A 27,597-nucleotide genomic window follows, 5' to 3' on the forward strand; every position below is an offset into this window, starting at 1 on the left:
ACGTGAATGACAGTGACTGCATGTTGCTTCCTCTAAATTTTCAGGTTGTGGTCGACTAGCGAGCCAACTCGTCAGTTTGAATAAACGGACCAGACCTGCATGATCTTGTTTCTTTGGGCTAGTTGTATTAGCTTTAGCCTGGCTGGTAGCAGCTTTCTGCTTGTTTCTTTAAGCTAACTATATTAGCTTTAGCCTGGCTGGTAGCAGCTTTCTGCTTGTTTCTTTAAGCTAACTATTTTAGCTTTAGCCTGGCTGGTAGCGCCTTTCTGCTTGTTTCTTTAAGCAGCTAACTATTTTAGTTTAGCCTGGCTGGTATCAGCTTTCTGCTGGTTTCTTTAAGCTAACTATATTAGCTTTAGCTTGGCTGATAGCAGCTTTCTGCTTGTTTCTTTAAGCGAACTATTTTAGCTTTAGCCTGGCTGGTAGCAGCTTTCTGCTTGTTTCTTGAAGCTAACTATATTAGCTTAGCCTGACTGTTGCAGCTTTGTGCGGTGGGAAATGGCCGGGAGACGTTGTGATTAGTTTGCATTAATCAGGGGGTTTAGTTTGTATTTGAGGAGAACTTAAAACCCCAAACTACTGTAGCGTCACTCACTACCCATAAATACTATGACATCACTGTGTCAGAGGCAGCTGTTGCCAACGGTAGGCTACTTTTCTACACGCGAGAGCCTCACTTCCCTACAAACCCCGTCGGACTAACGTCACATCCACACGTTGCCCACAGGCTACCTGTCTTAAAGGGGAACGGTCGGATGGTAATAATCATTAAAGGAGAAACGGTGAAAGGTTACTTTTCTATCAGCAGCAAAAAAGTATTAACGTCAACATCGTAACGTCCTGCAATGTGACTTTCGCGCATGTGCACATTGCGATGTCAATGCTAAAACACAATATTGTTCAGCCCTACGACGGTATACTTCAGTAAGCTAGTTTGCCACTTTTATCTTGGGTAATGCCACATGTAAGTATACTTAGTTTATTTAGATACCCAACATAGGTTATACTACGTACACTGTATAACAATAACTTACATGTTTCTTTATTTCATCTTACATTTTTGCTAGCCTGTTGTGGTAGTTATATGTTTTTTACAATTATCTTTGTCTAATATCTGTGACTCATTAATATCAAAGTAACTGGTCATTGTGTTTCTCCCAGTTTTCACCCTTTGTTACTCAAATAAACGTTACAAGGATCCCGGTCGCCATGCTTGATGGTGGAAGGTGTTTAGCTGTTGGTCAGATTGCACTGCGTTACGTACGTGAAAGACAAGACATATTTCATGGTAAGTATTTCCAGGTAATCTCTGCATCTCTAATCTCTGCACCTCTATAATTCTAATATTACCATGTAACAAAATTGAAACAGGCAGTTTTGCATTTTCCACCACTGATTCATGGTTTTTATTTCAGAAACTACCGGAAGCATTTCCAAGTAATAACTAGGTCCGTGTACGTTTTGATCGTTTGTTTTTTTGTTTAAACCACAAACGAATAACGAGAAAACACCGTTTTTTCGTTTGTCGTTTCAAACCAAAAACAAAGAGACGGTAAAATGAGAGCCGTTCTTCCGTTTTGGTTTCTGAAGTCAAAAAACGAAAACGAGTAAACCAATTTCAAATAACGACCGTTTTTTGTTTTTTGAAATTCTTATTTTCATTTCTCCGTTTGAAGATCTACATTACAAGAAAGACAGGTGGGCCGGAAGTAGTAGTAAATATAGCCTATAAAAATAAAAGCCAAGCTTTTATAACGGGTAAATTGTGCTGCACTAACGTTATACCAGAGTAACGTTAGAAGAAAAAAAAATCAATCAATAAATAGGCTGATATGAACCTGGACCCAAAGAAAAATGTTAGCAACAGTAGTTTATTATAGTTATTTAATATCGAGCCTATCCACGTGCACATCACCAGCCCCGTTTAATGAGCGCATTGTTTGGTTCAATACAGCTGGTAATAGAGGGTAACCTGAGAACTTGTGTGTGCAGAGTTGGTACTGCTAGCGCTATATTAAATAATTAAATGTATCTTTATTGTGGTTTCCACGTAATGGACCATCAAGGGCAGTTCAAAACGATTACAAAAACAGACCAGTAGGTGTCGCACCATGCCTGCTGTGTGCAAACTGCTGTCATATGGAGATGAAAGAGAAATTAAGTTTTATGTTCAGTAACTTTGGAAAGCTAAACATTTTCCATTGTTTTCATTATAACTGCTTTCACAAATCACGTTTCTTTGCCCTGCTGCTTAAGTCAATAGCCTACTCACCAAAATGAGCTCTTTCTCGTCATAATGTTTGGCTGATTTCCATGTGTGCTATTATACTGCGTGAACTGTTTTAGGAGTTGACTGTGACACTCACAAATTTAAAAACATGTCTCACATATAGACCTACAGTCCAGTGGGGGGTGTGGCTCTAGGTGTGTAATAGACAACAAGCAAGTGAACATAATCTAAACATTTTAATAAATAAATTGATTCATTTATTATTTACATAAAATAACAATAGATTAACAACAAAGGGACATTTCAACTAAACTTAACTATTCTGCAAGTGAACATAATAGAAAGAATTTGAACAAGTTAATAATTTATTATTTGCCTAAAATGACATCACCACGATGGTCAGCAACAGATGAACATAACTCAATTAACAGGCCCCCCAACAACAACCCTCTTAAAATAAAAACTACACACACTCCTGACTACATCAGCCAAATTCCCACGCCAAGTTATTGTCAGCTTTTAGAGAGGAGCAATAGAAAGCATCCTGACTGGAAACATCCCAAACTGGCATGGGATGTGCACGGCCCAGGACCAGGACCATGACCAGGACCTGAGGGCTCTACAGCGGGAGGTTAAAACTGCTCAGAGGATCATTGGTACCCATCTCCCCAGCTTCAGTGATATCAGGGAGTGAGGTGTATACGCAGAGCCCAAAGGATCCTAAAGGACAGTACCCCCCCAGCCACAGCCTGATCACCATGCTGCCTTCTGGGAAGGGATATAGAGGTTTCTGCTGCCGCACCACCAGACTGCAGAGCAGCTTTTCTTCCAAAGCTCTCAGACTCTCACATTCTAATTCATCCCCAGCACTGCTCCACTAGTTAGAGTTTATTTCTGTTTACCATTTTTATAATTGCTTCTACAGTATATTAACTTATATTTTCTGCTATGAGAGAAGGGAGTTACAAACTCAATTTATACTTCATACTATATAACCTGTTATATTGTGACAAATAAATCTACCCACCTACCTTAAGAAGAATAAAATGAATGTTTTGGAAAAGCCAAGTCAAAAGTTCTGACCTTAAAATGATTGAAATGTTGTGGAAGGATGAGGAAGCAAGCAGCTCATGTGAGGAACCCCAGATGGCCTACATTAGGACATTTCTGATGGGAGTTTGTTGTCTGAGCTGCTAAGAAGCTGATAGCAGTGTTAGAATCAGGTTAAAACAGAAGGGCATGCAGGTTTAACTCTGGGATTGGGGTGAATAATGATGATGATGATGGTGATAGCTAGGTTACAAATAAAATCAAAAACCAAATGAAGTGAACAACAATAAATACATCTGTATCAGTAATCTTGATTTAAAACAGTTCCCATAGGCACATTACAGTCAGTCATTTAAAGACTGCCATCTGCTGGTTGAAAGGGGGAACAGTTTGGTCCGTTGTGGGGAAACCACATTAAATATGAACTTAATTATTTAATATAGCGCTAGCAGTACCAACTCTGCACACACAAGTTCTCAGGTTACCCTCTATTACCAGCTGTATTGAACCAAACAATGCGCTCATTAAACGGGGCTGGTGATGTGCACGTGGATAGGCTCGATATTAAATAACTATAATAAACTACTGTTGCTAACATTTTTCTTTGGGTCCAGGTTCATATCAGCCTATTTATTGATTGATTTTTTTCTTCTAACGTTACTCTGGTAAACGTTAGTGCAGCACAATTTACCCGTTATAAAAGCTTGGCTTTTATTTTTATAGGCTATATTTACTACTACTTCCGGCCCACCTGTCTTTCTTGTAATGTAGATCTTCAAACGGAGAAATGAAAATAAGAATTTCAAAAAACAAAAAACGGTCCGTTATTTGAAATTGGTTTACTCGTTTTTCGTTTTTTGACTTCAGAAACCAAAAACGGAAGAACGGCTCTCTTTTTACCGTCTCTTTGTTTTTGGTTTGAAACGACAAACGAAAAACGGTGGTTTTCTCGTTATTTCGTTTTGTGGTTTAAACGAAAAAACAAACGATCAAAACGTACACGGACCTAACTACACCTCTGTTTTTGTATTATTTCCATGTAATTAAATCAAAACAGGCAGTTTTGCATTTTGCACCACTGCCTTCTAAATCTCTAACCATGCGCCATTTCTTGCCAAAAACAATATAACCAACAATATGTTAAATTAAATTTGATAGATGTAACTCCCTGATGGTCTAATGACTAGGATTTGGCGCTCTCACCGCTGCGGCCGGGGTTCAATTCCTGGTCAGGGAATGGTCAGGACTTGACAGATACAGATTTAAAGAGCAAGTTTTTGGTTGATTTGTCAAATTCTTCCTCATTAGTTTAACGTTTTAAAGAGTACCATTTCCTTTAAATCAGACCCCGACAGCGGATGTATCCTTTTGTCCTCATTGATGGGTCATAAACATTTCATCTGCCTCTATCTCAATAACAATTATTTTCATTTTTTCAAGCAGTAACTAAACCCCTAACCAACATTTTTAACTGAAAACCAATGTATGTGAGAGTCAAGTAATGTTATTGTTGGATTCAGGTCCAAATTTTGACATTTTAGCGCAACGCAAAGGTGCATAACAAATTTTTTTTCTACATACCTGGAGCGATGCAAAGCAGGGGTGGCCAACTAGTCAAGGAACAGCAAGAGACTTGGTATTTAAGAATACAAACTGACTATGTGACAGATGTGTAATCTGTCATGTCCTGCCTTCTGAAGCTCTAGCCAGGAGTCATTCCTCACCTAAAACAATATGAGTCATTCCAGGAAGTGAAAAGAAAACTCACATCTACAAAGATAAATTTGAAAGATGTGACTCCCTGATGGTGTAGTGGCTAGGATTCGGCGCTCTCACCGCCGCGGCCCAGGTTCAATTCCCGGTCAGGGAATGGTCAGGACTTGAGAGACTCAGGTGTGATGTTTGAAAGAATAAGTTCCTGGAATTGATTTTGATTTGTCAAATTCTTCCTCATTAGTTTAAATGAACTGACAACATCAGTTATATGACTAACAGTTCTCAAAGACGCACACAATCTCAACTGGTTATCCTTTAGACAGCTAGTCTCTTTTTCTTTTTTCTCACTTTTTGTCTCTGTCTGGCCTTATGTATTTGCTTGTATTACATCAAGTGACCTGCATACCAATGACCGTAAAGATGTACAGTACATGGTTTTCAGAACTGTACCTTCAGATAAAGGTAAGGCCACTTGGGTTATCTTTGGGCTGCTCTATATTCACCTGCAGAATGATAAACCCTAGAGTTGGCCCACTCCAGATTATTTAAGCAACAAACGTCCCTGGGTGGACTTGAACCACCATCCTTTCGGTTAACAGCCGACTGCGCTGATCTATTGCGCCACAGAGACTGCATACGTCTGATGTTTTTTTTATTTCTGATTCTGATGTAGAGATGGACAAACGACTCAAAAGCATAATACTTCTTGCCGTGACATAACAAGAAACAGTAAAAAAAAGGTCGGCGAGACAGAGTTCAAGACCCTTTTTTCAGGACACCCAAACTTTGTCGCTCAATATGGCAGGAATTCTATGCATCCAGGGCCAAATGTTTTACCATTTCATCCACTACGGGCCCCTAAGGAACTTTGCATGTGTTGTCAATAAAGATGCTCACAAAACGCTGCACTTGGAATTGCGTTTCTCATGCACATTCATGTCCTCTTAAATACAAAGAACTGCTAAGTTCTTTATTCCCAATATCAACTCTTAGACATTAGTTCCAAATGAAAACACTAGTTGTCAGAAGTGGGATTTGAAGCCACACCTCCAGTGGAGACTGCTACCTAAATGCAGCGCCTTGGACCGCTCGGCCATCCTGACTGATTTAACAGATCTTCAATAGGACCTGTCTCAAAATTATTATATAGTAAATTAAACATGTCATGATATCATGACATGTCTGACAGGGCGCTACCTATACCATCCAAAGACTGAGACTGCAGCAATATGTTCAATGCCCGTATATGTTTAATGTATTCATATTTTCGTTATTTTCACAATGTTTATTCTTCTCATCGGGTAGGATTGCATTTTTCTTAGGCGGCATATTCCCCTGGGCCTGGTGGTGTCTGGCTGCACCAGAGCACCTGGGATGTCAGGCTTTAAATCCCCACCTCTGAAAAGTGCCGCTTCTTAGCCGGATTATGTCTGGCCATGTCATAAATTATAGAGGCGAGGCCTCAAAACTGAGAATATATTGGGGCGTGATATTTAAATTACAATCGTTTCTAGCCGCTGCATTTATCAATGTACGATCATTCTTACGCTCTGATTGGTGTGATACGAACGTTTCATGAATCTCACGTGAAGCCTGTCGTACGTTAGGTTAATAAATGAGGGCCATTAGCTCTAAGGATGTGCTTCAATACATAACTGAAGTGGACACACTAATGAGTAGCACAATGGTGCCATCTGTTTACCTTGTCATAAGCTAAAGCCTTTTCCCAAGCTAAAAGAAAACAAGGCGCTCTTCTGCAAAAGCACAGCTGGGAGTGCTTGAGAGTCCTTTGAGGTGCAGCGTGATTTTAGGCTGAGATGCTTCGGGTGTGTTAAGGTGTGAGCCCAAATAGTCGTTACCTCACACTCATCCATGCATACACCATGCATACATGTATACAACCTTTGCACACAGTCGCAGAGAACATTGGTCTCCACATACATTGTTTTTATCAAGATTGACGACCAAATTGTTAGTTTTTCTGAAATTTTGCGAACCATTGCAATGCCTTTCATGGCCTCGTTGGCGCAGTAGGCAGTAGAGGATGGATACCCGACCCTAGCCCGACGGGACCGGACGGTACCCGACGGGCCGGGCCGGTTCGAACAGATTTTAGAAAGGATGCTGGGGTTCGGGTCGGGCTCGGTCACATCAGCGCGATAAGGCGTTGAACATTTTGAATTTAAAACAGCTTATTATGTAGGTAATGGCGCTTGTTGCCCCGTGTGCATTTATGCGCTCATCTGTTGACATTTCCGAATGCCTTCCTACAATTGCTTAATAAAAGCTTCCACACAAACAAACGTACATGTGTCATTAGTATGAGAAACAAATGCGATTTTAACTGTGTCGGGCTAGGGTCGGGCTCGGACATAAATATCTTAATGCCTGTCGTAATGCCCTCGGGTCGGGTTCGGTTACTGCTCTGTCGGACGCGGGCCGGGCTCGGACAGAAAAATCCGTCCCGATCCGCACTCTAGTAGGCAGCGCTGTGAGAGTTCAACCCTCACACGGGGTAGTTGTTTTAAAAAAAAAAAAACACTACTGCTGCTAAAAATACAGTGACAGGTGGTTGAACACTGGCACAAGCACATGAATGGAATTTGTCATTCTTTGGTTATTTCTGAGATTGATACAATGAAAGGAATTATTTAAGAGTGGTAGCAAACCAATGAAAAGGGTTATAGAACATATGGGGTATGTCCTTGGACATACTATCCAAGCAGGGAGATGAGTACAGAGATTTGGGTGCTAGCAAGATGGATGTAGGTTGCCCATTGTTCATTTAGACTTACCAGCAACATTGTTATGATACAAACCTGCTTGAAAAACAGTCACAATTCTTTTTAAAGACTTGTGCATGGAACACACATGATAGTGTCTGAATTTGTCCATACAGGCATGTCAAATGGACAACTCATCTAGCAGAATGTGCAACTCTACACCTGAACAGGGACTTGAACCCTGGACCCTCAGATTAAAAGTCTGATGCTCTACCGACTGAGCTACCCAGGCTTCTAAAACAGAGGACTGTGGAAAAAACAATCTCCTGAACTACAAATTAAAGTGCAAGTAAATTAAGACCATTAAGCTGTTGCCATGATCACGGTCTTCTGGACAGCAGGAGGGTAGACCATAATTTGCACAATGCCTGAGAACACCAATTGTTATTGCACAAACTGGTTGAAAATTGGCTAAATTGACCAAAACGGTTAAAAAGCTCAAAGTCCCAACTCATCATGGCCACTAGCAGACTGTGAACATCCTGCAAACCTGCATGACAGATGACGTTAGCGAGCACTTCATACATATCCCAGAATCAAGCTGTTGCCTTACCAGGGACTTGAGCTGTGGTATTCTTCTTTGCTGAAAACGTTGATAACTTGATGCAATTTTACGGCTTCAGACAAAAAAACTTCATTGCTGGTGGGTACAATAAAACATCTCTCCCTCTTGATCCGCTTCCTCTTGACGGGAAAAATCCACCAGATGACTTGCCATCCAAGCAGGGAGATCAGCACAGAGATTTGGGTGCTATCAAGATGGATGTAGGTTGGCCATTGTTCATTTAGAGATAGCACCCGCATTGTTATGATGCAAACCTGCATGAAAAACCGCCACATTTCTTTTTAAAGACTTGTGCATGTTACTTACATGATACAACAGTGTCTGACATCTGTTATTTTTAAACAGTTAAAAAGCAGGCCGGTTAGCTCAGATGGTTTGAGTGTGGTGCTAATAATGCTAAGCACCGGCAGACACTTTAGGGGTAATAAAATCACCAAACCCTACACCCAAGATCATCTGCTTCCACCTTTTGTTTGCACAAATAGGCCATTTACGCAAGTGAAGAAGTTCTTGTATCTCAAAGGCATATGAGGTTGCATACAGATGGAGAGAAGGAGGAGGAGAGAGGTACCTAGTGCATCATGGGAAGTCCACCAGTAGTCTAGGCCTATAGCAGCACAACTAAGGGATGGTTCAGGACTCACCCAAGCCAGCCCTACCTATAGGATTTATCAAAGAGGAGAAGTCTTAAGCCTACTCTTACATGTGGAGATGGTGTCTGCCTCCTGAACCCAAACTGGAAACTGGTTCCACAGGAGAGGAACGCTCTGGCTCCCATTCTACTTTTGGAAAACCTGTTCTTGACTTGCCTTTTCCCACATCCTCTGAATGCTTAGCTAACTAAATGACTTTAGTTGTCCAAAATTGCTTTTTCATCTTCGTTGTGATTGTGTGCCTTCAATATCATATCATAATCAATGTTATGTGGATATTATGAAAGAAACTGTCAAGCAAACACTTGCAACACTTTTAAAGGTTCCATGGTGTAATGGTTAGCATTCTGGACTCTGAATCCAGCAATCTGAGTGCAAATCTCGGTGGAATGTGTTTTAAGCCACAGTATAGGTGAAAAAGGTTTTACAGGGGATTAAAGGTTTAATGTCATTGGCCATTTAGACTGTAAACAGTATGTTGGTGGGGGCATGTTGAGGAGTCACCTGATCGTTAATGTAACTTGAAGGAGCTCCACATTTGATAGGATTGACTGGAGGTGATAGGCTTTGAGTTACATGGGGGATACACACTTTGCATTCAGTCTCGTAATCACCATAAAAATTAGGTATCATTGAAATTTGAACTTGTGTTGCTGCTGTATATGTCACCCCCCCCCCCCCCCCCAAGAGGTGGGGAGGTGCTTTCTAAACTAACTAAAAAGGTATACCAGCAAATTAATCTTTCCACTGACAAAACAGGACACAGACCAAGCATCTTACAGCATATAACACTTTTATTCTAAAACCCAAGTTAAAAGAGTAATAAAACAACTACGAATAAACAGGTATTACAACTAATTAGTAAAAGCTAAATATCTTAAGAGTAATGTCCTTGTCAGTTGTGCTCAGTGTTCTTTACAGTCCGTGGTGCTGGTTATCCTAAGGACAGCTGAATCCTGCCCGGGAAACCTAGGGTCTTCTTTTCACCGGTCCGCGTTGCGTGTTGCGTTCCCACCTGGCTGACACTGGGAGAGAACAAGGAGAGAGCTCTCAATCAAACAAGTCACAAAGCAGTTCTTTGCCCACACATTCTCCGAGGACAGCTGGCAGACTTTCCTTTACTTATCTTCGTTTTCGCTTTGAACTCCTCGTTTGGGTGGCTGCAGTCCCCCTCTTCTTTGGATTCTAAGGACGTAATCTAGTCTGCACCACCCCGAGTCTACCCGCACTTCGGTTCGTTTCGACTCGTTGGCACTTCTCCAGCCCGTTGGTTCGTTTCTCGGCTTTACTCTCTCTTCCTTTGTTCTGTCACCACCGTTTTCTTCTTCCCTCTGCTGCATCCTAGATCATCTAGAACTACGATGTAACATTTTAGAACTGCAATTAACATTTTAGGACCGTAACTCTTAAAATCCTATAACTTCAACCTATTCTTCCAGAACTGCAACTTAACATTCCAGAACTGCAGGTTAACATTCTTGAACTTTGACCTAACATTCTAGATTAACAGCTAAACATTCTAGAAATTAAATGTAACATTCTAGAACTACAACACAACATTGTAGAACTGTAAGTAATATTTTAGGACCATAACTCTTAAAATTCTAAAACTACAACCTATTGTTCTAGAACTGCAACTTAACATTCCAGAACTGCAGCTTAACATTCTTGAACTTAAACCTAACATTCTAGAACTGAATATTAACATTCTAGAACTCAAACCTAACATTCTAGAACTGCAATTTACCATTCTAGAACTAAGCTGTAATCTTTTAGAACTGTAAGAAACATTTTGGGACCGCAACTTACAAATATTCTAAAACTTCAACCTATTGTTCTTGAATTGCAACTTTACATTGTATAATGGCAGCTTAACATTCTCGAACTACAACATAACATTGTTGAACTGTAAGTAACATTTTAGGACCATGACTCCTAAAATTCTAAAACTACAACCTATTGTTCTAGAACTGCAACTTAACATTCCAGAACTGCAGCTTAACATTCTTGAACTTAAACCTGACATTCTAGAACTGAATATTAACATTCTAGAACTCAAACCTAACATTCTAGAACTGCAATTTACCATTCTAGATCTAAGATGTAATCTTTTAGAACTGTAAGTAACATTTTGGGACCGCAACTTACAAATATTCTAAAACTTCAACCTATTGTTCTTGAATTGCAACTTTACATTGTATAATGGCAGCTTAACGTTCTAGAACTACAACATAACATTGTTGAACTGTAAGTAACATTTTAGGACCATGACTCTTAAAATTCTAAAACTACAACCTATTGTTCTAGAACTGCAACTTAACATTCCAGAACTGCAGCTTACCATTCTAAAACTACAATGTAACATTTTAGGACTATGAGCAACCTTTTGGGAATGCAACTTATACAAATTCTAAAACTTCAACCTATTGTTCTGGAATTGCAACTCAAATTTCTAGAATGAAAGCTTAACTTTCTAGAACTATATCTTTACATTCTAGAACTTCAACCTAACATTCTAGAACTGCAACTTAACATTCTAGAATTTAAAGCTAACATTGTAGAATGGCAGCTTAACATTCTAGAACTTCAACCTAATTTTGGACCGCAACTTAAAACTTGAGAAGTGCCTGGCTAGCTCAGTCGGTAGAGCATGAGACTCTTAATCTCAGGGTCGTGGGTTGAGCCCCACGTTGGGCGGTGGTGTTTTAGAGAGTGGGAATTTCTCAGTTCTCCACAGTATCAGGTGGCTGTATTGCGGTGGATATGCTGTCAATCGCAAGATTAGGAGTTCCATCCTTGTATAAAAATCCATGAAATTTACCAGACTGAAATGTGCCTGCATTCTACGATCATGGTCTGTGCTGACCTCATGTTCCTCAGATCAAACTAAAGTCTGGTGACAATGCATGTTGAAATTCTAAAACTTCAACCTATTGTTCTAGAACTGCAACTCAACATTCTAGAACTACAATGTAACATTTTAGAACTGTAATTAACAGTTTTGGACCGCAACTCTTAACATTCTAGAACTACAAATAACATTGTAGAACTGTAAGTAACATTTTAGGACCATAACTCTTAATATTCAAAAACTACATCTTATTGTTCTAGAACTGCAATTGAACATTCCAGAACTGCAGTTAAATATTCTAGAATTTAAAGCTAACATTGTAGAATGGCAGCTTAACATTCTAGAACTTCAACCTAACATTCTAGAACTACAATGTAACCTTTTAGGACTATGAGCAACCTTTTGGGAACGGAACTTTTAAAAATTCTAAAACTTCAACCTATTGTTCTTGAATTGCAACTCAGATTTCCAGAATGAAAGCTTAACTTTCTAGAACTGCATCTTTACATTCTTGAACTTCAACCTAAAATTCTACAACTGCAGCTTAACATTCTAGAATTTAAAGCTAAAATTGTAGAATTGCAGCTTAACATTCTAGAACTTCAACCTAACATTCTAGAACTGCCAAGTAACATTCTAGAACTGTAACATTTCAAAACCTTTAAGTAAAATTTTGGACCGCAGCTCAAAACTTGAGAAATGCCTGGCTAGCTCAGTCGGTAGAGCATGAGACTCTTAATCTTAGGGTCGTGGGTTCAAGCGCCACGTTGGGCGTTGGTGTTTTAGAGAGAGGGATTGCTTGAGTTCTGCACCGTATAATGTGGCTGTATTGGGGCAGATCGTCTGTCAATCACAAGATTAGCAATCCCTGTTATTTACCAGACTAAAAAGTGTCTGTATTCTACAATCATGGCCTGTGCTGACCTCCTGTTCCTCAGATCAAACTAAAGTCTGGTGACAATGCATGTTCAAATTCTAAAACTTCAACCTATTGTTCTAGAACTGCAACTTAACATTCTAGAACTATAATGTAACATTTTAAAACTGTAATTAACAGTTTAGGACCACTACTCTTAAAATTCTACAACTTCAAACTATTGTTCCAGAACTGCAACCTAACATTCCAGAACTGCAGGTTAACATTCTTGAAGTTTGACCTAACATTCTAGATCGACAACTTAACATTCTAGAAATTAAACCTAACATTCTAGAACTACAAATAACATTGTAGAACTGTAAGTAACATTTTAGGACCATAACTCGTAATATTCAAAAACTACATCTTATTGTTCTAGAACTGCAATTGAACATTCCAGAACTGCAGTTAAATATTCTAAAACTTAAACCTAACATTCTAGATCTGCAACTTAATATTCTCGAACTACAATGTAACATTTTAGGACTATGAGCAACCTTTTGGAACGGAACTTTTAAAAATTCTAAGACTTCAACCTATTGTTCTTGAATTGCAGCTTAACTTTCTAGAACTGCATCTTTATATTCTAGTACTTCATCATAACATTCTAGAACTGCAGCTTAACATTTTATAATTTAAAGCTAACATTGTAGAATGGCAGCTTAACATTCTAGAACTTCAACCTAACATTCTAGAACTGCCAAGTAACATTCTAGAACTGTAACATTTCAGAAGTTTTAAGTAAAACTTTTGGACCGCAACTTTAAACTTGAGAAGTGCCTGGCTGGCTCAGTCGGTAGAGCATGAGACTCTTAATCTCAGGGTCGTGGGTTCGAGCCCCACGTTGGGCGGTGATGTTTTAGAGAGTGGGAATGCCTGAGTTCTGCACAGTATCAGGTGGCTGTATTGCGGTGGATATGCTGTCAATCGCAAGATTAGGAGTTCCATCCCAGTGTAAAAATCCTTGTAATTTACCAGACCAAAATGTGCCTGCATTCTACGATCATGGCCTGTGCTGACCTCCTGTTCCTCAGATCAAACTAAAGTCTGGTGACAATGCATGTTCAAATTCTAAAAAGAAAGTTGATTTGTATTTGCATTAATCCAAAATAAAGTTGTGTATATGCATTAATCCAAAATAAAGTTGATGTGTATATGCATTAGTAAGTAGACCTTGTGGCGTGTGTGTGTGTGTGTGTGTGTGTGTGTGTGTGTGTGTCTGTGTGTGTTGGGAGTGGGGCTGCTAAATGTCAAGGGCTGGAGGAGATAGATGCAGAACAACGTGGTAGTACACTGTGTGTGTGTGTGTGTGTAGGTCTGTGAGTGAGAGAGAGTGACAAATATAAAAAGCTTCAAGTAGACTCTAATAATATAATCATATTGTTTCTTCCACTTATTAAAATATCTGACTTTATTGCCACTATCTGTTTCTGCTTCTTTTTGATTTTGATTTGAGCACTAAGCACCTCTCTCCTCCTTCTCTCCATCTGTATGCAATCTCATCCCATTAATGCATGTTACTAACTCAACTTCTTCCCTTTCCTGGAGTCTTGTGCTCTCTCAACCCCGTAGTCTTGAGACCGGGGTCCGGTTCTTGGCCAATGCAGTTTTCCTTTAATTCTTTTTGTAATTAGATTTTTTTGCTGACATTTGTGAAAACATAATGTGGCCATGCGGACTGATTGTTTTCACTGGTGCAATTTTGACCCAATCAAGCATTGGTGGTTCAGTGGTAGAATTCTTGTCTGCCGTGTGGGCGACCTGGGTCTGATTCCCAGCCAATGAACTTTTCCTTCACTACTATTTGGAATTAACCCCTGCACAAAAGGGGCATGTTTGTGTGAAGGCAAACAACTTATTTCTGGTCATGTTAACCACTTGATTTCAGTCATGCATGTTAGCTCCATTTTGTTTGTTGGTGCACTAGGCAGCCCAAGAGACTGGGATCCGGGGTTGCTTGAAGACGGATAAAATTACCTTTTTGCTGACACTTGTGAAAACATAATGGTGCCATGCAGACAGATTTTTTTCAGTGGTGCAGTTTAATGTGCGTCAAGCATTGGTGGTTCAGTGGTCAAATTCTCGCCTGCCATGCGGGAAACCTGGGTCCGATTCCCGGCCAATGCAGGTTTCCTTTAGTACTATTCTGAATTAGCCCTTGCACTTAAGGGGAATGTTTGTGTGAAGGCAAACAGCAAATTTCTGGTGATGTTAACTTCTAGATTTCAGTCATGCATGTTAGCTCCATTTTGATTGTTGGTGCACTAGGCAGCCCAATAGGCTGTGATCCGTGTTTGATGGAAGATGGATAAAATTATCTTTTTGCTGACACTTGTGAAAACATAATGTAGACATGCAGACTACTTTCTTTCAGTGGTGCAATTCAAAGCATGTCTAGCATTGGTGGTTCAGTGGTAGAATTCTCGCCTGCCATGTGGGGGCCTGTCGCATATAGGTGGCATTCGCTGACAGCCAATGAAGTTGCAGCATTAATAACGCTGTCCGAGGTGCTGAACCAGCCGAGTTTTTTTTCCTGAATATTTAATAATTATTATCTGGACGCAGGTTCAAATCCCAGTTGGGGCCATGTCTGTGATGCATTATTAAAGATAAATAGGTATTTATTAGATTTTTTTATCTTAAGTCAAGTAAATACCTTAAATTATACAATTTAAGGTAGTGTATGATCACAAAAAATACTAAAGCCAAACAAAACTAAAATATAAAATAACACGGTTCTACTTGACTTACTCATGGCTAATAACTACTTATATTACAGTTTTCTTAGTAGACTGTACACCTAAATGTCGGCTTGTCTTAAAACTGTGGAACAGTATCGGATATACAACAATTTTAAACATTTTAAAGGATTTACAACAGTTACGATGGACACAACAGATGGATATTTTTTAAAGATGCAAATATGGTTTTAATAATACACACCAGGAACTGTTACAGTCGTCTTTGTTGGCAGAGGACCTGCTGTTGTTGGCATCAGAAACCTCAGCTCATGAGGAAGGGGCACAGGTCTCTTTACAGCTGGCAGGACTTGGGTTTCAAAAAGGGAAGGACAACAACAAAAATCAATTATTAGTTTATAACGGACAAAAGCATAGGGAGTATGACAAAGCTTTAAATGGATGAAGCAAAACACAAACTAAACGGTATGCTCTCTCTTTTATTCCTCAGGCTATTAGACAGCACAACAAGCACTTTAAACGTATATTTTTATAAGTTTTGTTATCTTATTTTTTTTATTGTATTTATGTGTAATATTGTATAGTGTATTTGTGGTATTGTATTTATTCTCTAGTTTTTATGGGTATGATGGCGAGTGTGAGCACTGTAATTTCTACTTGTATGGATGAAATAAACTTGACTTACGACAAAGCTTTGAATGGATGAAGCAAAACAGTTAATTTACCGTCTTCTTGTGAGCTCTTCAGTTTAGTTGATGGTGCTACAACAGAAAAAGTATGTTCAGTCATTTATATTTTCGGCAAAATACAAAAACTTGTGTTAGTAAGTAAGTAAAGACACCCATCTTTTACTTCACCTGCTTATCTCAGTCTTATATAGTGAAACAGACTTTCTTATAACAATATATAAAGAATGTGTTCATTCATACACATGCATTGTGTGCATTTTTTAAAGGATTAATATTTAGTAGTTACTCATTTGAATTTAACCTAAGCAGGGGAAGCAACATGACACACATACTGTAAATGCAAACACATCCACTCAAGTGTTAGTAACCACAGCAGGCGAGTGCGCCCTCTAGCGGCCAAGGATATATTACATCCGTAGTGGTTTAGCAGTACCATAGGAAATGAATGGGAATCAGTTTAGGGCGCTATAGCTAAAGAATTCCCGAGTGCCGCGCGGGAGACCCGGGTCCAATTCCCGGCTAATGCAACTTTCCTTTACTAATATTCGGGATTAGCCCTTGTACGAAACGGGCATATTTGTGTTAACCATGACACGCAGGACAACAATGGGACGGTTGGGTTTAGGAAGCAATAACGGCACTTCTTTTTCCCACAGCCCTCTTTTTTAGACGCATGGGTAGCTCAGTCGGTAGAGCATCAGACTTTTAATCTGAGGGTCCAGGGTTCAAGTCCCTGTTCAGGCGTACAGTTGTGCATTTTGCTTGATGCCATGATAAATTGTACACTTTGGCAATCCTTAACACTTTCAGACACTGTATCATTTAAGTAACATGCACAAGTCTTTAAAAAGAAATGTGGCTGTTTTTCATGCAGGTTTGCATCATAACAATGCGGGTGCTATCTCTAAATGAACAATGGCCAACCTCCATCCATCTTGATGGCACCCAAATCTCTGTTCTGATCTCCCTGCTTGGATGGCAAGTCATCTGGTGGATTTTTCCCATCAAGAGGGAGAGTTGTTTTATTGTACTCACCAGCAATAAAGTTAATTTGTCCACAAATTGCATTAGGTTATCAACGTTTTCAGCGAAAAAGAATACCACAGCTCAAGTCCCTGGTAAGGCAACAGCTTGATTCTGGGATATGTATGAAGTGCTCGCTATCGTCATCTGTCATGCAGGTTTGCAGGATGTTCACAGTCTGCTAGTGGCCATGATGAGTTGTGACTTTGAGCTTTTTAACCGTTTTGGTCAATTTAGCCAATTTCAACCAGTTTGTGCAATAACAATTGGTGTTCTCAGGCAATGTGTAAATCGTGGTCTACCCTCCTGCTGTCCAGGAGACCGTGATCATGGCAACAGCTTAATGGTCTTCATTTAAGTGCACTTTAATTTGTAGTTCCGGAGGTTGTTTTTTCCACCACCCTTTGTTTTGGAAGCCTGGGTAGCTCAGTCGGTATAGCATCAGACTTTTAATCTGAGGGTCCAGGGTTCAAGTCCCTGTTCAAGCGTAGAGTTGCACATTCTGCTAGATGAGTTGTACATTTGTCATGCCTGAATACTTCAGACACTGCCATATCATTTGTGTTCCATGCATAAGTCTTTAAAAAGAATTGTGGCTGCTTTTCAAGCAGGTTTGTATCATAACAATGTTGCTGGTAAGTCTAAATGAACAATGGGCAACCTACATCCATCTTGCTAGCACCCAAATCTCTGTACTCATCTCCCTGCTTGGATAGAAGGTCATCTGGTGCATTTTTCCTGTCACGAGGGCTAAGAGTATAGAAACGGAACAAGAGGGAGAGTTATTTTTTTGCACCCAAACAGTAGTAAATTTTACTTGTCTGAAGCTGTGTTGTTTGAATTAGATTATCAATGTTTTGAGTAAAAACGAATACCACAACTCAAGTATTTGGTAAGGCGACAGCTTTATTGTGGGATATGTATGAAGTACTGATCTCTATGCTTTGATGGCAAGTCATCTGGTGGATTTGTCCTTCCATGGCAACAGCTTAATCTTCTTCATTTACTTGCACCTCAATTTGTAGTTCAGGAGATTGTTTTTTCCACAGACCTCTGTTTTCAATGTTGGTGGTACGTCTAAATGAACAATGGGCAACCTACATCCATCTTGCTAGCATCCAAATCTCTGTACTCATCTCCCTGTTTGGATGGCAAGTCATCTGGTGGATGTTTCCTCTCACGAGGGCTTTTGCTTGATTTACGTATTGTGCTTCCGCATGAGGACACTAAGAGAATAGAAGCGGAACCAGAGGGAGAGTTGTTTTATTGTACCCACTAGCAGTAAAGTTTATTTGTCTGTAGTCATAAAATTGCATTAGGTTATCAACGTTTTGAGCGAAAAAGAATACCACAGCTCAAGTCCCTGGTAAGGCAACAGCTTGACTGTGAGATATATGTGAAGTTCTCGCTATTGTCATCTGTCATGCAGGTTTGCTGGATTTTCACAGTCTGCTAGTGGCCCTGATGAGTTGTGACTTTGAGCTTTTTAACCGTTTTTTGGCCAATTTAGCCAATTTTCAACCAGTTTGTGTAATAACAATTAGTGTTCTCAGGCATTGTGTAAATTATGGTCTACCCTCCTGCTGTCCAGAAGACCGTGATCATGGCAACAGCTTAATGGTCTTCACTTAATTGCACTTCAATCTGTAGTTCAGGAGATTTGTTTTTCCATAGGCACTCAGTTTAGAAGCCTTGGTAGCTCAGTCGGTAGAGCATCAGACTTTTAATCTGAGGGTCCAGGGTTCAAGTCCCTGTTCAGGCGTAGAGTTGCACATTCTGCTTGCTGCCATGATGAGTTGTACACTTTGGCATGCCTGAACACTTTCAGACATTGTTGTGTCATTTAACCCTTGTATTGGCCTTTGTGTCACAGGGACATGTTTAGCTTCTGGGACCTTTTGTACCAGCCTGCTGTTCCGCTTCGGGCTCCCCAGACTCCGCTTTCATTCCATGTCAAATGCCATCGTGGCCTCATCCTTCGGGTCTCGGAGACCCCCTGTCTTATTTATCATGCCATTATACGTAAGTTCCACCAATGCCGTGGCGCCCTCATCCTTCGATGTCATCTTTCTCCTACCCTTGATGCCTAAGCCTCGCCATGCGGGTACCTGGGACCCAGGGGTGTGTGTGTGTGTGTGTGTGTGTGTGTGTGTGTTTATCCAAAAGGTTCAAGGTTTGTTCGGGGCTTTGTCCACGCGGGCCAAGAGGCTAAGGACAAACACAGTCTGCACAGTAGTAGGCCCGCGTAAAGCTCCCGCAGATGTATCTCTTGCAGCCACCGCACACAATGTGTGATTTGCAGTCCTTTCCCTCTGGACAGAGCTGACACTGCTTCCTTTTGCTTTGCACCCTCGGTGTGTCCGGTTCAGAATCCCCGTCCTCCTCTAGGCCCCTTGTGACTGTGCCGCCGCCGCTGCCGCCACTACAGCCGCCACCACCACAGGACCTCCTCGGTTTGATGACGGCTTTGACAAGTGCGGCGGACGCCTCCGTGCGAGGCAGACGCCGCCGTCTCTCGATGAGCGGATTCACAAACGCCCTTCCCAACTGCTCGAGGAACACCCTCCTCTCGTTGAGCTTGCCGCGCATCCACTCGGGCCTGAGCTCTCGCCACAGCACAAAGGCGTTGTAGGCGGACACGTCGAGGATGTTGTGGAACACGGCGAGGGTCCAGCGCACCATCTTCCTGCGACAGCTGTATGTGTCCACGAGCTTGTCCAGGTTGTCCACGCCTCCCTTGGTGTGGTTGTAGTGGAGGATGATGTCAGGTTTGGCTTGCCTGCCGGCGCCAACGCGCGCATCCCCCGTGTGCAGCGTGCTCAGCAGCACCACGTTCCTGTGCCTCTTGGCACGTAGGACACCAGAGTGGGGACGGGCGTGAAGGCAAACTTGGACGAGAAGACCGCACGGCCCTTTGTGGCGAGCAACGCCCCCGGCAGCTCAGGCTTGTTTTTGCCCATCGTGCCCACCGCGGTGAGGCGCCGCTCAACGAGCAGCCGCTCAACGAGCAGCCGCTGGACCAGCAGCCGCTGGACCAGCACGTAGGAGGTGAAAAAGTTGTCGCACGTCACGTTACGCAGGCCCCTCAGGCCCTAGGTCACGTCCAGCACCACGCGGGCGACCAGATTCCTCTCGGGTGTGTGAAAGTGGCGTGTCCAAACAAGAAGATGGAACATGATGGAAAGAGATGGAAGAAAAAATTTAACACACACACACACACACACACACACACTAAGACAATTGTACGGCAATGGTACAAAAAAACCCGAAAACAACAACAAAGCAACAAATACAACACCTCTAAAGGGCACCAGCTGCTCGTCCACCGTCACACACCTCTCGTACGGCCGCCAGTTTGTCCAAGGCTTGGCGGACAGCTCTTGACTCACGGTCGTCGAATCGCAACAGTCTAGAGTACGCGTGGAACTGCTTGATTGGCATCGTGGCACGGAAAATGGCCCTGCCGCTCTCGTGCCACAGGCTCTCCAAGGCCTCGTTGCGGGACCGGTACACGCCCGCGAGGAGCAGCAGCCCGAGGTAGGCTCGCAGGTCCGTGACGTCCATCTCTTTCCACTTTCCGGCTGTGGCGCATCTCCTTTGACCCTCGAGATTTGTGGCAGCCACAAACAGCAGCGTCTGTTGTGTCCTCTTCTTGGTCGGGTTTGTCTTTTTCGGTGGCATGGCAATGAGGTCTAGGGACACTGGGATGACACGTTTTCGAGGACCATTTGACTTTGCCATCTTTTGACAGAAATGTTTCCTCATCCTCCTCTTGCCCCTCGTCTTCACTACCATCTTCTTCTTCTTCTTCTTCTTCTTCTTCTTCTTCGTCGTCTTCTCCTACTTATACTTTTTTGTCTTTGTCTTCTTCTTCCTCTACTTCTTCTTCTTCATTCACTTGTTCTCCTTCTTTGTCTTGAACTTCAACGTCCATTTGGCCTTGGTCATCATCTTTGTTGTCGTCGTCGTAGTAGCAGTAGTCTTTTTTGCCGCTGTGGTCGTGTATGTGTTGGTCCTCTTGTGACGCACACCCACCGCCATCACAGTCACGGTGGTGGTTGTCGTCGTCGTGTTTGTCGCAGGCCTCTTGTGGGTTTTCTCCTTTTTGTACCTTGACTTCAGCGGAGACATTGCTAGCGGCAACGCCGCTCACGAGAATCCGATGCAGCTTCAACTCCAGAGTCAAACGACGGGCCATGCTGCAGCTGCTCCCCCGGCTGTGCCGAGCCACGTGCAACAAGTGCACAGGTCCAAAACAAGATGACGTGAAAAAAAATGACGACAACAAGAAGACAAATGTGTCTAAAGTGTATATTGTGTGTGTAATAAAAATAATGAGTAGACTGATGTCAAGCCTTTAGTTTTATTTTTTAACCTCCCTTTCCACTCGCCTTTGCCTTTCCTGTTTTTACTACAACTACAAGCCACTGGCCAGAATCCCGGGGACTCAAAAGCAGGACGATGGGAGGGTAGCAGAACTAATACGTCCGATTGAGTGTACCACCAATGCCAAGGGTCCCTGTGACCTGAAGGACAATTCCACGAGTCCCTGGGACCCGAAGGACAATGTCGCGGGTCCTAGGGACCCGAAGGACAACAACACGTGTCCCCGTGACCCAAAAGGACAACGCCACGGGTCCATGTGACCCGAAAGAACAATGCCACGGGTCCCTAGGACCCAAAGGACAACGTCAAGGGTCCCCGGGACCCGAAGGACAGTGCCACGGGTCCCAAGGACCCATAAGGTCAATGCCACGGGTCCCTGGAACCCGAAAGACAACGTCAAGGGTCCTCGGGACCCGAAGGACAATGCCACGGGTCCCAGGGACCCGAAGGACAATGCCACGGGTCCCAAGAACCCATAAGGCCAATGCCACGGGTCCCTGGAACCCAAAGGACAACGTCAAGGGTGCCCGTGACCCGAAGGACAATGCCACGGGTCCTTGGGACCCGCAAGGCCAATGCCACAGGTCCTATGGACCCGAAGGACAACGTCAAGGGTCCCCGGGACCCAAAGGACAACGTCAAGGGTCCTATGGACCCAAAGGACAATGTAAAGGGTCCTATGGACCCGAGGGACAATGGCAAGGGTCCTATGGACCCGAAGGACAACGTAAAGGGTCCCCGGGACCCGAAGGACAATGCCACAGGTCCTTGGGACCCGCAAGGCCAATGCCACGGGTCCTATGGACCCGAAGGACAATGTCAAGGGTCCCCGGGACCCAAAGGACCCTTGACGTGGTCCTTTGGGTAGGACAATGCTACGGCTCCCTGGAACCCAAAGTACAACGCCACGGGTCCCGGGGACTCGAAGGACAACACTATGGGTAAAACTGCAAGGGTCCCCAGGACCCGAAGGACAACAAAAGGGTTAAGAAGTGCCTGGCTAGCTCAGTCGGTAGAGCATGAGACTCTTAATCTCAGGGTCGTGGGTTCGAGCCCCACGTTGGGCTGTGGTGTTTTAGAGAGTAGGAATGCCAGAGTTCTGCACTGTATAATGTGGCTGTATTGGGTCTGTCAATCGCAAGAATAGCAGTTCCATCCCAGTGTAAAAATACCTGTAATTTACCAGACTAAAATGTGCGTGCATTCTACAATCATGGCCTGTGCTGAACTCCTGTTCCTCAGATCAAACTAAAGTCTGGTGACAATGCATGTTCAAATTCTAAAACTTCAACCTATTGTGCTAGAACTGCAGCTTAACATTCTAGAACTACAATGTACCATTTTAGAACTGTAATTAACAGTTTAGGACCGCAACTCTTGAAATTCTACAACTTCAACCTATTGTTCCAGAACTGCAACTTAACATTCCAGAACTGCAGGTTAACATTCATATTCGTAAAAAGGAAATGCAGCTTGAGTCAGTTTCCCGATATCATTTGCCAACAGGAAACATTTGATACAGAATATTATTACCAAAACACAGACTTGATTTTGCCAGTAAAAAGTAATAGTAATATTGTGATGAATTTGCCAAATAGGTGACACTTTCTCATCCATCACACTCAATAAATAAACCAGATTATTCAATCCATAACTCCACCTCTATGCAAAGTAGTCTCATCCAGGAACTATCGCACCACCCTAAGGGAGAATCATAAACCTAGACCAACGAACAAGGAGAGTTCTGTCCTGCTCGTTTGTTCCTCACATTTTTACCCAGTTTTTTCTATTGCGTGCAGTCGAAGCAGGATATGAAAAATTGCCAACACATTGCCTGCTCCTATTCTGTGTTAAATTAACTGGATAAACTGGATTTTAAATTACAGATTAGGGTTTTAACAGGTCCTGCCATCAGGGCTTGTCCGGGAGTTGAACCCGGGACCTCTCACACCCGAATTGATACAAAATTGCAGGAGTACCTCATACCTTTTACCAGGTTCAGGTGGTTAATAGTTATGGTCAAATGAAGCTTCATTAAGCTTTCTGAACAATGGTCTTCATTTTGGGTTCAAATCCCACTTCTGACAAAAATTGTTTTCATTTGGAACTAACATCTAAGACATGATATTGGGAATAAAGAACATAGCAGTTCTTTGTATTCAAGAGGACATGAATGTGCACGAGAAACGCAATTGCAAGTACAGTGTTTTGTGAGCCTCTTCATTGTCCACACATATAAAGTTACTGACTGTGATTTAACTGAGGGATTCGGTGAAAGTTATCTTTTGTTTTGTAAAACTTTGGGTTGTGTACAAAACAGGAGAAAAGGGTTCTTTGTTGCATCCAGGCTGTTATGTATAACAGCAAATTGACATCATTCCATCCAATACGGGCAAGACGGGGTTGACAGATAGATTTTAAAATCCACACAGATAAACAGTCATCGTAGCTGTTTGCAGAATTTCCGCAAAATTTACCGAGATTAAACTGGGCCGTATAGTGGCGATTATACAAAAAGAGAGAAGTACTTCCACTTGTTGTTACCTGTCGTTGCTATGGGTAACAAGAGTTCATTTTCACACGTTTCCTTGGGGGCCCGTAGTGGATGAAATGGTAAAACATTTGGCCCTGGATGCATAGAATGCCTGCCATATTGAGAGACAAAATGTGGGTGTCCTGAAAAAAGGTCCTTTAACTCTGTCTCCCTCACCTCTTCTTTTTGATTCTTGTTATGTCTCGGCAAGAAGTATTATGCTTTTGGGTCGTCTGTCCATCTCTACATCAGAATCAGAAATACTTTATAGATCCCCGAAGGGAAACTCTGGAGAAGATTGCTCCTTCGAGCCAGATTTGAACCAGCAACCGAAGGATTTCAACTTTAAGCCTCTACAGTCCTCCGCTCTACCAACTGAGCTATTGAAGGGAGCTAATACAAAACCCCTGGAGGGAAACAAAAACATTCACATAAACTCGTAGATCAATTGACAAGTATCCCACCCAGAAAAGAGATTCTAGCCATTTTTCAGTCAGGGGGAGTCCTGTCGTCTCAGTAGCTGTCCACGGCCCATGAAAATTGGCAAGGATCTTGCTTCTATTATTTAGGTGCTGTTAAGAATCTGAGTCTAGTTAAGGACAGCGTATTTTTTTTTCACAAGTACAAAAGGCTCGGCCAAACAGCAAAGCCCACCAAAAATAGTTTCAACTCATCGTTCCCCTCCAAGGAAGTCTTTAGTAAAAGGTGAAAGACTTGTGTGTTGGAAGAGAAACCAGAGTGAGTACAGCCGTCTGATCGAGAGCAGCAGAAAACCCTAGTGGACCCAGTCCAAACCATCGTGGTAAGCCTCACTGGGTGTCCAAACTGAAATGATAAGAGGAAACATGGTGGACTACTTACTGATGTTTATATCTGTACTCACAATGCCCTGTTTTGAAACACCAGCCAATCTCAAGTGTCAAATGTGAATAATCAATGTATGAGTAATCAGGAAGCTCACATAAAAGATATTTGCAAGGTCTACCAAATGTTTAACTTTACAACCTGTAAGCTGTTGGTACCTTGGTTTCCACAGTTTCCCGTACCTGAAGATCTGAAAAGCGGAGCAGAGTGGCGCAGCGGAAGCGTGCTGGGCCCATAACCCAGAGGTCGATGGATCAAAACCATCCTCTGCTAATTACTATGCTTTGTTTCAAAGTAAGTCTATGTACTGTTTGTTGATGTTTAACAATGCATCTGTTGCTGCAAGTGTCTGAAGTGAAATCTCTGCAATGCTCATTGCATAATACAATAAATATGCTACGCAACAGTACAAGTACATAAATAAAATAGAGACTGTAAAACATGTACATTTAAAGTGCTTGTTGTGCTGGCTGATAGTCTGAGGTATAAAAGAGAGAACACACCGCTTAGTTTGTGTGACAGGAGGTCTTAGTCTACCACAACGTTCTATAACCCTACCAGTCAGATTACCACAGGAGGTAACATCTTCTGCACCTCTTTTAAAGACTCTACCATAATACCTGCTGGAGATGCCAGGTCCTCATACATGTAAAGCATGCGCTCTACCACTGAGCTACATCCCCTGAAGATTTTCAGATTATTTGGACTTTTTTTCTGAGATAGACATAGACTTATCTTTATTAATCCTTTTGGGATGACTACCGCAAGGAAATTGAAACGTCACTGATAAAAGAAGAAACCTGGGTAAAACATGTCATGTTAATGTTGTAAATGGCTTCAAAACCTTTAAATGCAACTGCGATGGCTGGAAATCAAACTTGGGCAAAATGCTTGCACTGCTATGGTATAAATCATAGTCGAAAAGTAACACACCTGTTGCCTTTCTGCTGGACAATACAATGTTCACTGCAAACGTGGTAACACAGACTGAAGCTATTCTGGGACATGGATGCACACAAATGGAAAGATAAAGGAGAGAGGAGCTCAGTGTGTCAAAGGAATTCCCCCGGCAGTCTAAAACTATCACAGTGTAATTACAGTTTTTCTCGATTGTTTACACACATTTTCTGAAAGAATGCCTCATATTCTCAGAACTCTACACACAAATCAAAAAACACACACACAATGGGCAAAACCCCTCAATTCTCCAGCAAAATGAAACTTTACATTCAATACAGTGTTATTTCTTCTCAAAATGGTATTTTGTTTTCAAATGACACACACAAACCATCATATGAACAGACATTCATAACAACCAGTTGAACACGGATGTGCTCAGTGTAAAACACTACGATGAATGGAAAACACTTCTTCTCCATTCATTAGAATGAATTAGGCCTTTTTGTTCAGTGTTACACTTACTACAGACAGTACATACATAAGTGTGTTGTAAAATATTGGAGAATATTGTTTTTATACTCAGAACACATAAATACACAGAAACAAATACATTTCATTTGTTCCACAAAAACAATGTACACAGTGAACATCCCATTCCTAACCAACACAAAGTTGGACATACACTACATACAAAACACCAGAAGAATTTACTGTACACAGTTACAGTAAAAAACAAAAACAAAACTACTATGCTCCATCCTCTCTTCTGATGCGGTCTGGCCTCAGCAACTCATCCACATCACAAGCAATGTTTTCCCGGGCCAAGCAGCGGGGGAAATATTGCCTGGTGATTCCAGCCATGAAGAGCATCAGCTGCTATATGTCCACATGCGTCCTCCATAGCTTGGAGAAGAGGTATAAGCATTTGTGGATTTCGGTCATACACTTTCTATCTCCAGGCAGAAAAAAATCCTCAATAGGAGGAATGGAGACTATGGAGGGAGATAAACAACTAAAAGCCTGGGGGGGGGGCAGTGAACCAGTGATGAACCAGAGCAGCCCTGTGGAAACTTCCGTTGTCCCAAATATAATTTGTTTGTTAGTAATATCGCAATTCTTTGACTCTTTCTGAATTGCGTTCAAATGGCCCCCTGTAGACCTGCTTCATCCTGAGATGATTTCTGCACAAGACACGGACCAGTGTTGATGAGCTCACCCTATTAATATTTTGAAATATGTCATGTTTTCTTTGTATTTACCGTAGTGTTGTGTATGGCAATATATGACCATATTCATGAGTTCAGTTTCCTGTCAAAGAGACAGAAGAAGTTCCCGACCACTTGTGTTGTTCTGCCAAACAAATAGTAAAATACTGTAAATACTGTGAAGGAATACAAAGTAGGAATACTGTGCAGTACTGCAATATTCTAGTGAGAGTAGATTCTTACCTATTTCATTTGGAAAGTCCGGATGATGGATGCTACAGTGTACCTGCTCACATTTTGGCTGTACTCTTTGCCCATCAGAGATTACAGTCCTTGGCCTTTCTCTTCCTCCTCTTCCTCGTCCACCTCCTCCTACCTTCATGGTGATTGCCAATAATGCAATAAGACTGCACGAAATACAGCAGCGCATAATTGATAATGACACCATCTTTCAAAATATACACAGTGTAAGCATTTCTGCACTAAGTCGTGTACTTGCGCGCCACAGAATAAGAATGAAGCAAATTTACAGAG

General features: G+C 41.9%; 4 non-coding genes across 4 annotated transcripts; 2 read left to right on the forward strand and 2 right to left on the reverse strand.

The window, feature by feature from the left end:
- Nucleotides 1–7,938: 7,938 nt before the first annotated feature.
- Nucleotides 7,939–8,011, reverse strand: trnak-uuu (transfer RNA lysine (anticodon UUU)). The gene has a single exon. It is a non-coding gene; the product is annotated as a tRNA-Lys (tRNA).
- Nucleotides 8,012–13,542: 5,531 nt separating this feature from the next.
- trnak-cuu (transfer RNA lysine (anticodon CUU)) lies at nt 13,543–13,615 on the forward strand. The gene has a single exon. It is a non-coding gene; the product is annotated as a tRNA-Lys (tRNA).
- An 8,940-nt stretch (nt 13,616–22,555) lies between these two features.
- On the forward strand, nt 22,556–22,628 carry trnak-cuu (transfer RNA lysine (anticodon CUU)). The gene has a single exon. It is a non-coding gene; the product is annotated as a tRNA-Lys (tRNA).
- Nucleotides 22,629–24,724: 2,096 nt separating this feature from the next.
- Nucleotides 24,725–24,836, reverse strand: LOC116683916 (U5 spliceosomal RNA). The gene has a single exon (XR_004330728.1). It is a non-coding gene; the product is annotated as a U5 spliceosomal RNA (small nuclear RNA).
- Nucleotides 24,837–27,597: the final 2,761 nt, after the last annotated feature.

The sequence above is a fragment of the Etheostoma spectabile genome, unplaced genomic scaffold, assembly GCF_008692095.1.
Source record: "Etheostoma spectabile isolate EspeVRDwgs_2016 unplaced genomic scaffold, UIUC_Espe_1.0 scaffold00019152, whole genome shotgun sequence".
Lineage (NCBI taxonomy): Eukaryota > Metazoa > Chordata > Actinopteri > Perciformes > Percidae > Etheostoma > Etheostoma spectabile.